Source organism: Physeter macrocephalus, chromosome 11, assembly GCF_002837175.3.
Source record: "Physeter macrocephalus isolate SW-GA chromosome 11, ASM283717v5, whole genome shotgun sequence".
Classification (NCBI taxonomy): Eukaryota; Metazoa; Chordata; class Mammalia; order Artiodactyla; family Physeteridae; genus Physeter; species Physeter macrocephalus.
This window is the reverse complement of record NC_041224.1, coordinates 178,356,435-178,368,885: the sequence shown is the minus strand read 5'-3', so window position 1 is coordinate 178,368,885 and position 12,451 is coordinate 178,356,435.

Genomic DNA, 12,451 nt, shown 5'->3' with positions numbered 1-12,451 from the left:
AGGATTCGGGTAGGGCCAAGGTGATCTTGGGCAAAGTCTTTCCCCTCTCAGGCCTCAGTTTTCCCACTTGACGTTCCCCAGCTCTGATTTCTCACCTGTGCACACACCCTGCTGCCTGGGTGGATGGAGGAGCCGTGGACCAGGTTGGGGGAGGTGGGAGGGGAAGGGGACAGTCCCTGTGGACTGAGCTGAGCTGCGAGTCTGAGCTGCAAGCACGGCAGCTCCAGGAGGGAGCCCGGGGCTGGGAGCTGCAGACCGTGGTGATGGAAAGTGGAGGGGTGACCCATGGAAAAGGGGAGTCAAGAGATTCGGTGGGAAACGGAGCCCCGTGACACAGCAGCCTTTCAGCAACGGGGAAGGAGAGGAGTTCACAAAGGAAACAGAAGAAGCTGCCAAAAGGCAGGCGGGGACCAGCGACAGGCTTCCTCTCATCCAGTTACCCCATTCCCCCCCCGGCTCTGAATTTCCAGCTCCTTTCACACATTCCCCCCCGCTCCCTCCTTGACACCCATAAACAGTCTCAAATCCCTCATCTTTGTAAATACAGAGGAATCCCCAACGCCAAGAGAGACAAGCAAGTGAGGAAGGGGGTGGCCATTGGTTCCCAATGAGGCAGGGACATCAATTAAGACCAAGGTGGAGAGGTAGCCACCGGGCTGGGTGAGGTGATGGGGCAGGACGGGGCAGGCTGCAGAGGGCGTGAGTAGGCGGTGAGGCATTGGAGGCCATAAACCATAGCTGTGAGGGGGAAGAGAGGGTGAGAGGGGAAAGGGCTTCACTTTGCAAAAGGGTGTGTGTGTATATGTGTGTGTGTGTGTGTGTGTGTGTGTGTATCTGCATTTAAAGATGGGAGAGACTAGAGGATGTTTACAGGCAGAGAGGCTGCAGATGTGGAGTGAGGGCGTAATTGATTAATTGAACGAGAACACCGTCTCTCCCCTCTGTGAGTTCCTGGCCTGGAAGGGAGAGGAGGATTTGAACTGACACCTCCACTAATGGGAGACTCGCCATAATTAAATTACCGTGTCCATCCGCCGCCGTCTGGGCCACAGTAAGCGCTCCGTGATTTCCCTCCCGGTGATGCACCGTGGGTACAGAGAAAGTGCTCGACAACTGTCTTTACAGGTGGAGCACCTGCGTTAATTGTGCTTTTAACTTTCAAAGTGGTTTCACATGGATTTTCTTTACTCCCCAGAGCCCGGTGTTTGTCCCGTTCGGCTTTAGATGCTAGTGAGCTCCTTCGTGTGGTGCGAGGTTGCGGGGGGACGGCTGATTCTCCTTTGTGCCCCAGCCACGTAGTGAGAGCCCAAGGCGTGTTTGTTGAGTGAATCCATGATGGACGGATGGACGGATGGATGGGTTGGTGGAGGGATGGATGAATGACGAATGGATTGATGGATGGACTGACGGATGTCACCGTGGAGTGTCCAATAGGAAAATGCTCTCTCTTGTCACGTGGGTAAACCGAGGCCTGGTGACCGGGGCACGTGGCGGAGTGCCCATCCTCGGAGGCGTTAATGCGTGACAAGGATGACAATTTAGTTCAGGCCGAGAGTCGGTCATCCGTTGCCCTCAGAGGAGTCCTGGACACCCTCCTCCTCTTCACTCCCCCTGAAAGCTGGTGGTGCTGGTGGCTTTAGGCTCCGTGTCCCCCCATCCCTGGACCTGTTGACTCTGGGAGGCCCACGCAAGACAGGGCCTACTCCCGGGGAGGGTACCGAGGGCTCCGCCCCAGGGCTTCTCCCCGATACTGTCGCTGCCCCTGAGCCTGTGCGTGGAGACCAAGGCCTCCTCGGGGCTCCGAGGCCTGTCCGTGAGCAGGACACACCGAACACCCACCTCTCTGACCCTGAGCCCCGGCTCACGCTGGGCTGTTCCTGAAACGGCCACCCCACGCCCACCCCTCGGGGCCACCTCTTCTGGGGGGCTTTCCGTGAACACCCAGCCAGGCTCCTCGCACCTGTGCTGACCTGAGGCTTCTATGCGGGCTGCAAATGTCCGGGAGGGGAGGGCAGGGGAGGGGTGCAGCGGGGTGGAGGCCACACGGAGCCCCTGCCCACGCCCCCTCAGCACCCAGGGGCGCAGGGCTGCCCTCCCACTCGTGCTCGGCATGGACAAGCAGGGCTGGCACAGCTGCCGTGGCCGCCCCGTCTCCCTCCAGCTGGGCGACGGCCGGACGTGGGCAGGGATTCCCCCGGGAGGAGTGGCTCCGGCTTCCTCGCGGTCGGGGCGCCTGTCTCGGCGGCTCCTCGGCCTGCACATCCCTGTCACCAGTATTTTTAACTTGGCACGGCTTTTAATAAACCCTCCGTGTGTGGGGAGCGGTAAATGATTTGAGAACTTGACTAATTAAAACACGGCTCTGGGGCTGCCGAGGGAAGCCTCTGTGGTTGGTTCCAGCCCCGGGACAACCCTGCCCACCCGGGGCGGCTCCACTCTGCAAACACAGGGCGCGGTGCACCCAGGCCCCAGAAGCCCGGGGCCAAGGAGCCAACAGGCCCCCCGGGGGTGGGCGCGGTATGTGCTACGGCAGGGGGCCCCCACTACACACACCTCCCTGCAGGCTGGCTCCATCTCAGAGCCCGCCACCTCCTCCAGGCAGCCCCCTCACAGAAGCACATCGCTCTCCCAGGGTCAGGCCAGAGGTGGGTCTGTCCCCACGCCCCCAGGGGCAGTGGCTCACACCTCCGTGGCCAGTTGCTCAGCCCCTGACCGCCACACCCCTTTACTCTACCATTGTCGTAGGCCCGGGGGGAGTCAGCCGGCCAGCTCGCCACCGGGCAGCCTACCATCTTTCCTCTGAGCTCGGCCGCCTTGGCGGCCCCGTGCAGATCCTGCTGGACCCGTCCGTGCTCTGCTCCCCGTGGGATGTGGGGAGGCATGCCTCCTTCTCCTGCTTTCCCCCCACCTCCCAACCTCCCGGGCCTCCAGGTCACAGCGCCTGGCCCTTTCCTGCCCCTAGTCCTGCCAGGGAGATGGACGCTCGGGGACAGGAGGTTCTCTGGCTGCTGGGGGTGCTCCTGAAGGACAAGAGTGCCCCTCCCCGCTGTGGGAGTCTGTGGGGGAGGAGCGTCTCACAGAGGCAAACAGTAGGCGCTCAATAAATGTCAGAGAGACCGGGGTTGGTTTTGCAGAAAACCAGAGCAGGCGATCACCCTCTATATGTGACCTCAGATATCACCCCCCCAACCCAGAAAGTATCTACCTGACCCCCGGACCGGTGACCACCCCACCCCGCACTTCCAAAGTTAGCGGGTGCAAGGCCGGCACGCGGTCCCACCCAGCGCTGCCCGACTGGTGCCTTGGAACGGGGCTCTGGAACCCCACCGACCTCAGTGGCCACATCCGTAAGATGGAGCTAAGGACCCCGGCCCCGAGGGCCCGTCTCGGGCTCCGGCAGGGCCGTGGGGCTGAGCTTGGAGGGAGAGCTGGGAGCAGAGCTCCTGGACTGGGTTATCACCACGCCTACTAATTGTTGTTATTACGGCAATTAGGAATGTGCCCGCTGACCTTTGGGGTAACTGAGCCTCTCTCGAGGGCGGGAGAGCCTTCCTGACAGGCGCCCCACCTCCTCAGAGCCCGGCCACCTGCTTGGGGGCGGCCAGGCAATGACTGGTCAGTGGGCCGGCCCGCGGGCACCCCGGAGCCCCCGGTGGTCATGGAGCCTCCCCGGCTCTGAGCGCCGCTTAGCTCTGCCTGTGACGGGGAACGCTGAACAAAGCGCTTGGCCCAGTTCCCGGCTTCCACATCTGCCCGCCTCTGCCCCAGCCCCCCTCGCTTGTCAAGACAGAAGCTGGCAGGGAGGGGTTTGCAAACATGAATCGTGGCATTTATTCGTATGTTCCCTGGCCCCGACTTTGTAAAAACATCTGCGGGTGACTCTTCCTCGAGAGAAGGGAAGCTGCTGGGTGTTTTCTCCGAGCCTGGCCGGGAAAGAGGCAAACCGGAGTGCTGGAAAGCTGAGCGTGTAATCAAGACGGGCACATTTCTCGGGGTATGTAGTTACCAATTAATTAGCAAGTCTGAAGACCGTGACCAAGGGGCCCAGCAAGGCGGCCCAGATGCCACCGCGTTCCTTCACATGGCCCCCAGGCCCGGGGGGCAGGGGCGGCAGGCTGCGGACAGGCCACCAGGAGTCCACGGGCTGGCGGGGAGCAGGCCGTGCAGACACGTGGGTGTTCCGGGCCAGAGAGCCGTCACCGCGCCTCCGCCCAGGCCTCAGTTTCCCCCTCCGTACCCGGGGGATGGTCACGACAAAACTCAGAGCCCTTCTGGATCCTGGTCCCCACCCCTGTCCCGCGGGGCCGCCCAGCTCGAACACCTTGGTCACGCCTCCCTCCCTCCCTTTCGCCTGAGGCACACGAGGCTGGCGGTGGGGGTCTCCCAGCCCTCTGTCCCCTGCCAGGGCCAGCCCTCCTGTCCTGATGTCCTCCCCGTGCGGACTGCAGCCTGCTTCCTGCTTCCCACACGCTCACCAGGTCCCCCCCTGGGCCTCAGTTCGCGCTCAGCCCTCCACCTGAGCTCCCTTCCCCCACCTCGTCACTGGTCAAAACACAAGCCCATCTTGCAGGGAGACGCAGCACAAACGCCGGCTCTCCACGCGCCCCGGGGGAAGGGCGGCCCCGCGTGTTCACCTCACAAAGCAGCAACTCTGGGCCCAGGGTCACAGGTGCCAGATCTGCGCCTTCTCCCGGACACCCCAGAGTGTCTGAACGGGGACCTCTCGTACAGGTCTCAACCGCGTGAGTCTCCCTCCGGCGAAGCGCCGGGAGCAAGCTCCCGGTTACTGGAGGTAGCTGGAATTTCGTAAAGGGAGGGCAGGGTTGTAGAGAAGAGCACCGACAGACAGACTGAGAGACTGTGGGATCTGGGCGAGCAGCTTACACCCCTCTGAGCCTCCGAGTCCTGACCCGCAAGATGGAAACGACGTTAGGACCAATGACCTAGGTCTGCTGTGCCCAAAGTAAGTGCCCGGGGACAGCTGGTCACCGGTGGCGCCTAGAGGAGGAGGGACAGGAGGGCACACCTGACCCAGAGCCCCCAGAAGGGTACAGCCCTGAGCTGGATGGGGAGCCCAGGTCTGGGCCAGCCGGGGACCCTCTCCCAGCGGCAGAGCTACAAGAGTGCCCAGGTGGCCCAGGCAGGCCTGAGAGCCTCTGGAAGGCTTCCCAGTGGAAGTGACCTTGGGGATGGGCCTCGAAGGGTACCAATGAGTTTGCCAGATGCAGGGGAGGGGGAGGCCTTCCCGGCAGCGGGACAAACTTGCGCCAGGGAAGGCCAGGGCGCCGCCGTGCCCAGCTATTTTGGGAGCCTCGTCCGTCAGTCAGAGACCCAGAGGCAGGTGCCCCGAATTAGAAGTCGGAGTAACTTCTGGGCCTTGCCCCCAACTCTCGCTCCCTTGCAGGGCAGGCCCCTCCTCCCCCCCGCCAAAGGCCTGAGCTCCCACGGCCCTGCTTTTCAGCTAGTCAAGGGGGAAAACATGGCTGGAGAAGGCCTGCCTTTGCCTGACCATCAGGCATGGCTGGGGGGACATCCAGGAGGTGGTGAGGGCCTGGAAGTTTCCAGAAGGCTTGGCTCTCCTCCCTGCACGTCTAGCTGGCCACTGCCAGCGTCCCCCTGGAAGTCACCACGACTGCCCTGCCCTGGCCAGCACCCCGCTCTCGGCGAGCGCGCGGCGCCCCCTGCTGGCGGAGGAGGGGGCGGGGCGAGGGAGTCGCTTGCTCTCCCTGCCAGCCGCCCCGTTTCTCTGGCTGGTGTGTGTATATTTCTTAAAAGGGTGGTCCGTGTGGCAAAAAGATAAGAGGGAAGCCATAATTAATGAAAACAGGTTAGGGGAAGATATTCATTATCATTTTCAGCCTAATGAAGCCTGTTGAAGGCTCTCCCTGGAGTGATAAATCCCTCCCGGGCCCGAGTTCTCCCAGCCATGGAGCCACAGGCATGTCATAACTCATGTCACAGAAGTCACACCGCTTCTCTCGAATTTCCTCAATGCAGCCCGCTCGGGAGGATGGAGCGCACGGCTGATAACAAATTTTGGAAACACAGAATTTCACACCTCATTGCGCAAGCATTAAGATGACAATGCATTGGATTATTTTCTCCCAGTCGCCCATCCCTATCGGCCTTGGCGGTGGTGGAGACGGTGGAGGCTGGGCGGAGGCGGGGGGGGGGGGACTCCCATGGGCCCCTGTGGATGCCGGGGGGTGGGATTGGAGGGCGACAGACCCAGCCAGGGGTGACCCCGAGGCCCAGGACGGGGACAGGGGGGGGGGGGGGGGGGGGGGGGGGGGGGGGGGGGGGGGGGGGGGGGTCCCCCATGGGCCCCTGTGGATGCCGGGGGGTGGGATTGGAGGGCGACAGACCCAGCCAGGGGTGACCCCGAGGCCCAGGACGGGGACAGTGACGAGAGAGGTCTTTGTCTCACGGGTCGCAGAGTTGGGCAACTGTGTGCAGCAGGAAGGCGGCCCGGAGCCCCGTGGAGCTGTTCCCCCCCTGGCAGGCCCCCGTGGAGGCCCAGGCCTTCCAGTTACTGTTCCTGACGTCCGTTCCCAGCAAGCTCAGCCAGGTGGCTAGATGTTCTCACCCCTCCTGGGAGCGCGCACAGACAGCTGCGTTAGACAAAACCCAGACTGCAGGGCCTGGTCAATAAAACTTCCCATCAGGCCGCGCAAAGCCCAGCCAAATGGCTCCCTTGGCGTCATGACGACCTCAGGTCTGGCCACGCTGGCTGGAGGGGCACACAGGAGGGGTGCCCAGGTCGGTCTCAGCGGTCAGCAGATGTGTGGGAGGACAGAGAGGGGAGAAGCCAGGGGCCACCCCAAAGTGTGGGACGGGGATGCGGAAGGGGAGGAGGGAGAGAGAAGCCCACTGCCCGGCCTGGGATCCACCCTGCCCGCCCCCAAAGTGAGCCGGATTTCTCCACGTTTGTCCAGCCGCCGGCCCCCGCCCCCAGTGACGCGTCCCAGATCTCTGAACTTGTCTGCACAGAAGCGGAGCCTATTTCCAGCCTATTTCCCAGCATGCAGGGATTTGGGGTGCACAGGGGTCACTTGATGCCCCACAGGGCCACCTTGAATAGAATAAGGAGAGAAATGTTTCTAGGCGCCCCCAGCCCTGTTGCTGTCAGGCCCTCAGCTGTCGCCGGCAGGGAGGACAGACATTCCACATTCCGGGAAGGAGCCCGCTGGGAGGGGTAAGAGGCAGGGTAGGGACAGTCTCCCAGCTAGGGCAGGTGGAGCCACCCAGAGGTCTCGGCCAGTAACTGACGGGCGCTCTACCTCAGGGAGGCTCCAGACCAGGTGACCAGGTGAGGGCAGAGAGGCCTGGACCCTGCCAGGGGCACTCCCAGCTCCCACAGCCCCTGCCACGTCCTCGGGCTGTGCCCCACGTGCCCATGGCACTTGGAAGCAGCCCCAGTGGTGGCAGTCACCTGCGGTTCCACTGGCTGCCCCTGTGGCCCGAAGCTCTGTGAGGGCAGGAAGGATGGATCCAGACACCTCTTGACTCCCTGTGTACCTGCAAAACGGACAGGACAAGATGCCTTGCGGGTGTGGGGATCCAGACGTCTTTTAATGGGCTTTGAAGACGGGGTAGGAGTTTTAAAATGAAAGTAACTTGGAGTTGTTTTTCTTCCTGAAAGGAATATATGCTGCTTAAAGACAATTTTAGAAAAGGCTGAAAATCAAGAAGAAAAAAAACGCATGGTTTCTCTACACAGAAAACATTGACACCGAAGCATTTCCTTCCAGTCTTTTTTCTGTTCATTTTCTCTTAGGCTGGTTTCGCATGCCAGGAATCTGACTTCATCTGTAATCTTGTTTCTTGATGGTTCCCATACAGAAATATTTCCCTCTGTTTATACAAATTCAACAGAGAGAAAGTATCCATGGCTACCTAATAGTTGATTGTGTGATTTGCAGCACAGTTGGCTGGTAATTTTTTATTGGAGACATTTAGGATTGAACATTTTACCATTGATTAGTAGAGGCAGTTCTGTCACGGTGTCATTGTACCTAATGGTACTCTCATATTCAGATGAATTCCTTTCAAAAGTAGACTCTCTGTATCTAAGATGATAGACATCTTTTAAAGGAAAACAATAGGGCTTTTTTCGGGGTTGGTGCAATATGTACTCATTTTAGAAAACTTTGAAGATAGAGATGATTATAAAGAGGAAGACACGAGACACCAGGAGCCTTGTCAATATTTATACATTTAGGACCTAGATGTGAGAGTGTGTGTGTGTGTGTGTGTGTGTGACGGTGCACACACACTCTCATGGAGAGGGGAGATGGTCGCAAGCTTCGTCCGCCAACATGTTCGTGAGATGGGTCCCACAGCTTTACCGGGTCTGCAAGGCTCCCAGCTGCCCTCTGGGTGCCCACAGGAAGTGCCACCATCGCCCGGGAAGCTGGAGGTGAGCTTGGCCCAGCCTGGGCATCCCCGTGTCTCCACCACCCCCTCATCACCTTCATGGGCCCACGAGGTGAGCTGCCACCTGATGCTCCCGTTGCTCTGGCCGGAAAGCCCGGAGGCATCCGGAAGGCCCTCCTCTCACACCCACATCCAAGCCATCAGCAAGTGCTGCTGGTTTTACTTTCAAAATATGTCCAGAGGGCTTCCCTGGTGGCGCAGTGGCTAAGAATCCGCCTGCCAATGCAGGAGGCACGGGTTCGAGCCCTGGTCCGGGAAGATCCCACATGCCGCGGAGCAACTAAGCCCGTGCGCCACAACTACTGAGGCCCGCGTGCCTAGAGCCCGTGCTCCGCAACAAGAGAAGCCGCCACAATGAGAAGTCCGTGCACCGCAACGAAGACCCAACGCAGCCAAAAATAAATAAATTTATTTAAAAATATATATATATGTCCAGAATCCGTCACTTCTCACCCTCTCTGTGCCACCACCCACCTGAGCCTCCAGCATCTGTCGCCTGCATCACAGCAACAGACTCCCAACTGCTCCCCTGCAGGGCAAGCCTGTGAAAGCCAGAGCACCTCGGGGGGCATTAACCAGGGCCCCATGTGATCTGGCTCCTCCCCCACCTGCCCCCAAGCCCCCACCTGTCACCTGACAGCCCTTCTCTCCTCCCTCTCTCGTCTCCAGCCGTACTGGTGCCCCTGCCAGGACACCAGCCTAAGACCCTACTCCCGGGCCCTTGCACAGGCTCGTTCTTCTGCCGAGTGTACTTTACCCGATCGCCACGCGGCTCACTCCTTTACTTCTTCCAGGTCTTGGTCAGATTTACTCTCTCAGTGATCTGTCAACTTCCTTGCTTTATTTTTCTCCAAGCGCTTGTCGTTTATCGAGTGATTTGCTCATTTATTTAGCACGTTACCGCCAGCAAAGCTTCATAGCTCATCGGACACCCACAGCCATCCCATCGGCAGGCGGGGCAGGGATTTGTTTCCACTTCCCAGGAAGCAGGAAGGAGCCCACCAGGTGCGAAGTCCCTACCTCTCTTGGTCTCCATCTTACATCAGAGGAAAGACATTCCCACCACGTGCTCCCTCCGTCTCTTCTCCCAGGACCCCGGGGAGTTCCGGAAAGCTGGGGTAGCCACGCCTCGATCAGCTCTGCAAACAATATTTTGAAGTCTCCTCCTCCCCGCTCTGCCAGGGAGGGTGCCAGGGACTGTGTGGACACCTGAGCCCCAGGACTGGCAGACAGCTGGCCTGCACCTCGGGTGCCCTGGGGTCTCAGCCCAGCCCCCCGAAACAGAGTCAACCCACCATGTCGGTTCGCCCTGTGGTGAGGAAAGCCCAGCCGTGGACACTGGCCCCCTGAAATCCATTCAGCTCAACCGTTTGCATCTCACCACAGGCCGGCCTCTGCATCTCGAGTCTGCTCGAGGCTGCTCGGCTCACGTGCTGCGGTCAGTGCCCACGTGGGGTGAATCTGCTCTGCTGGCTCAAGAGTGACGCTGCTTCCGGCTGGCACTGCCTGCCCTCCAGCTCCCGCACCCCTGGGCTGCAGGTAGGACGTGTGCTCGGCCGCCGGCTCCCGCGTCCCTTGGCACTGCACGGTGGCTTCAGAAGGGGCCACCGGAGGGCTGCCGGGGGGCATCAGCTCAGGTCTGGAATTCCCTGTCCACCCCCTGACCCTGGTCCCCTCCCCGTGGTGCAGTCAGGCTCCAGAAAACTGCCAGGACCCTCCTTCCCTCGGAGACCCACGCTGACTGCCTCCCCGACTGTCAACCCTACACCGGACTCACAGCTTGATGTTGGCACCTCCCCAGAGCCCCCCACACCCAACACTTACTGCAGACTCACCCAGTGCCAGGCTCACCTGCATCATCCCCTTTCGTCTTACAACCGCCCTGCCTCACAGCAGGTCCCCATGTGCCCAGGGATGCAAAGGCTCAGAGAGGTTAAGGGCCTCTCTCCAGGACACACAGGCCAGTCAGTGGGGCAGAGGCCCCTCCCTTCAAAGTCACCCTGCTCTGGAGGGTGGGGGTGGACAGCCCAGCCTCATCAAACACCTGCCTGAGAGGCCAAATCCCCAGGGTCTTCAGGAGCTGCCGCCCACCCCTCCCCAGACTCCTCCCTGGACTCCTCCCTGGACTCCTCCCCGGCCTCCACCCCGGCCTCCTCTCCGGCCTCCACCCCGGCCTCCTCCCCGGCCTCCACCCCGGCCTCCTCCCCGGCCTCCTCCCCGGCCTCCACCCCAGCCTCCCCTGGGCTCTTTTCACAGTTGTGGCACTGAGAGAAATCGACCCAGAAATAAGTAAACAGGACGCCAAGCCGCGGCACAGAGCTGGTGAGGGCAGGGGCTGGGTTGGGGCAGTTCTGAGGTTCCTGCCGACTTGGCTCTGCGCCCTCAGAGCACAGATTCCTCGTCTGTAAACTAGGCAGCTCGCCACTTTCGTCACCCGAGGTCCTGAGAAAGCTGCTGGACTGTGCCGGCCCCACCCTTGTGAGTGACTCACGATAGCAGAGACCAGATCCCTAAGGCCGGGGCCACTGAAGTCCCTCCATGGTCAACTTGGGCCCAAATGGACAGACAGGCGGCCTTTATCAGCTCCTCCCAGACACCTGGTCCTGCCACCGCCCAGCCCCGGGGAAGAGGGCTGCAGAGGGAAGGCCTGAGACTGCAGCCTTGTTCCAGGTGGCCCGCCCGGGGCTCCCTATGGCACCCGTCTGGCCCCTTACAGCAGCCCTCCTTGTTCGGGGCCTTGGTGGCCTCGGGGGCCGTGTTGATCTTGGAGGGCTCACAGGCACTTACAGGGCTCCAAGAGAGGTGTTCCACGGCCGCTTTATGGAAATTATTTTATGGTCCATGTAGGTGTTGGGCAACTCCCATCCTGCAAATATTTCCAGGCTAAAAATACTGTGGTCACGCTCCGCAGTGGAGAACTTTGGGGCCCAGTGTAACAGTACAGATCTCAGGCCACAAGCTCAGGCACACAAGAAGGATAACTTTATTTTTCTACAGCTCAGCCCTTCTGAGGACCCACCCGGTGGGTGGCAAAACCAGCCCTCAGGTCAGTGCCACCCCCCTCATCCCACATCCCATTTCCAAGGTTGGCAATTTCGGTGGGGGGAGGGGTCTGACAGAATGAGCAGCTCCGGGCCGGGGGGACGAGATCTTAAAGACCCATGACATATCTGCCCCCAGCTCTCCTTCCACCTCTACAAGTGAACCTCCAAAGTCTATCTTGAAATTCAATAGTCAAGAATGAACTTCTGAACAGTACAATGGTTCCTCAAAAATCTAAACATAGAATTACCATATGATCTAGTAATTCCACTTCTGAGTATATACCCAAAAGAATTGAAAGCAGGGACTTGAAGAAAAGATATTCTTCCACCCCTGTTCACAGCAGCATTGTTTACAATAGCCAAAAGGTAGAAGCACCCAATGGCCTTTGATGGACGAATGGATAAACAAGATGTAGTCTATATGGGGCTTCCCTGGTGGTGCAGTGGTGAAGAATCTGCCTGCCAATGCAGGGGACACAGGTTCGAGCCCTGGTCCCGGAAGATCCCACATGCCACACAGCAACTAAGCCCGTGCGCCACAGCTACTGAGCCTGTGCTCTAGAGCCCTTGAGCCACAACTACTGAGCCCGTGTGCCACAGCTACTGAAGCCCGTGCACCTAGAGCCCGTGCTCCACAACAAGAGAAGCCACCGCAGTGAGAGGCCCGCCCACCGCAACGAAGAGTAGCCCCGGCTCGCCGCAGCTATAGAAAACCCGCACACGGCAACAAACACCCACCGCAGCCAAGAATAAATAAAACAAAATAAATAAATTTAAAAAAAAAAAGATGTAGTCTATCTATACAATGGAATATTATTCAGCCTTAAAAGGGAATGAAATTCTGACACGTGCTACAACCTTGATGATATTATACTAACTGAAGGAAGCCAGGCACAAAAAGATAAATATTATATGATTCCACTTATATGAGGCCCCTAGAGGAGTCAAATTCATAGAGACAGAAAGTAGAA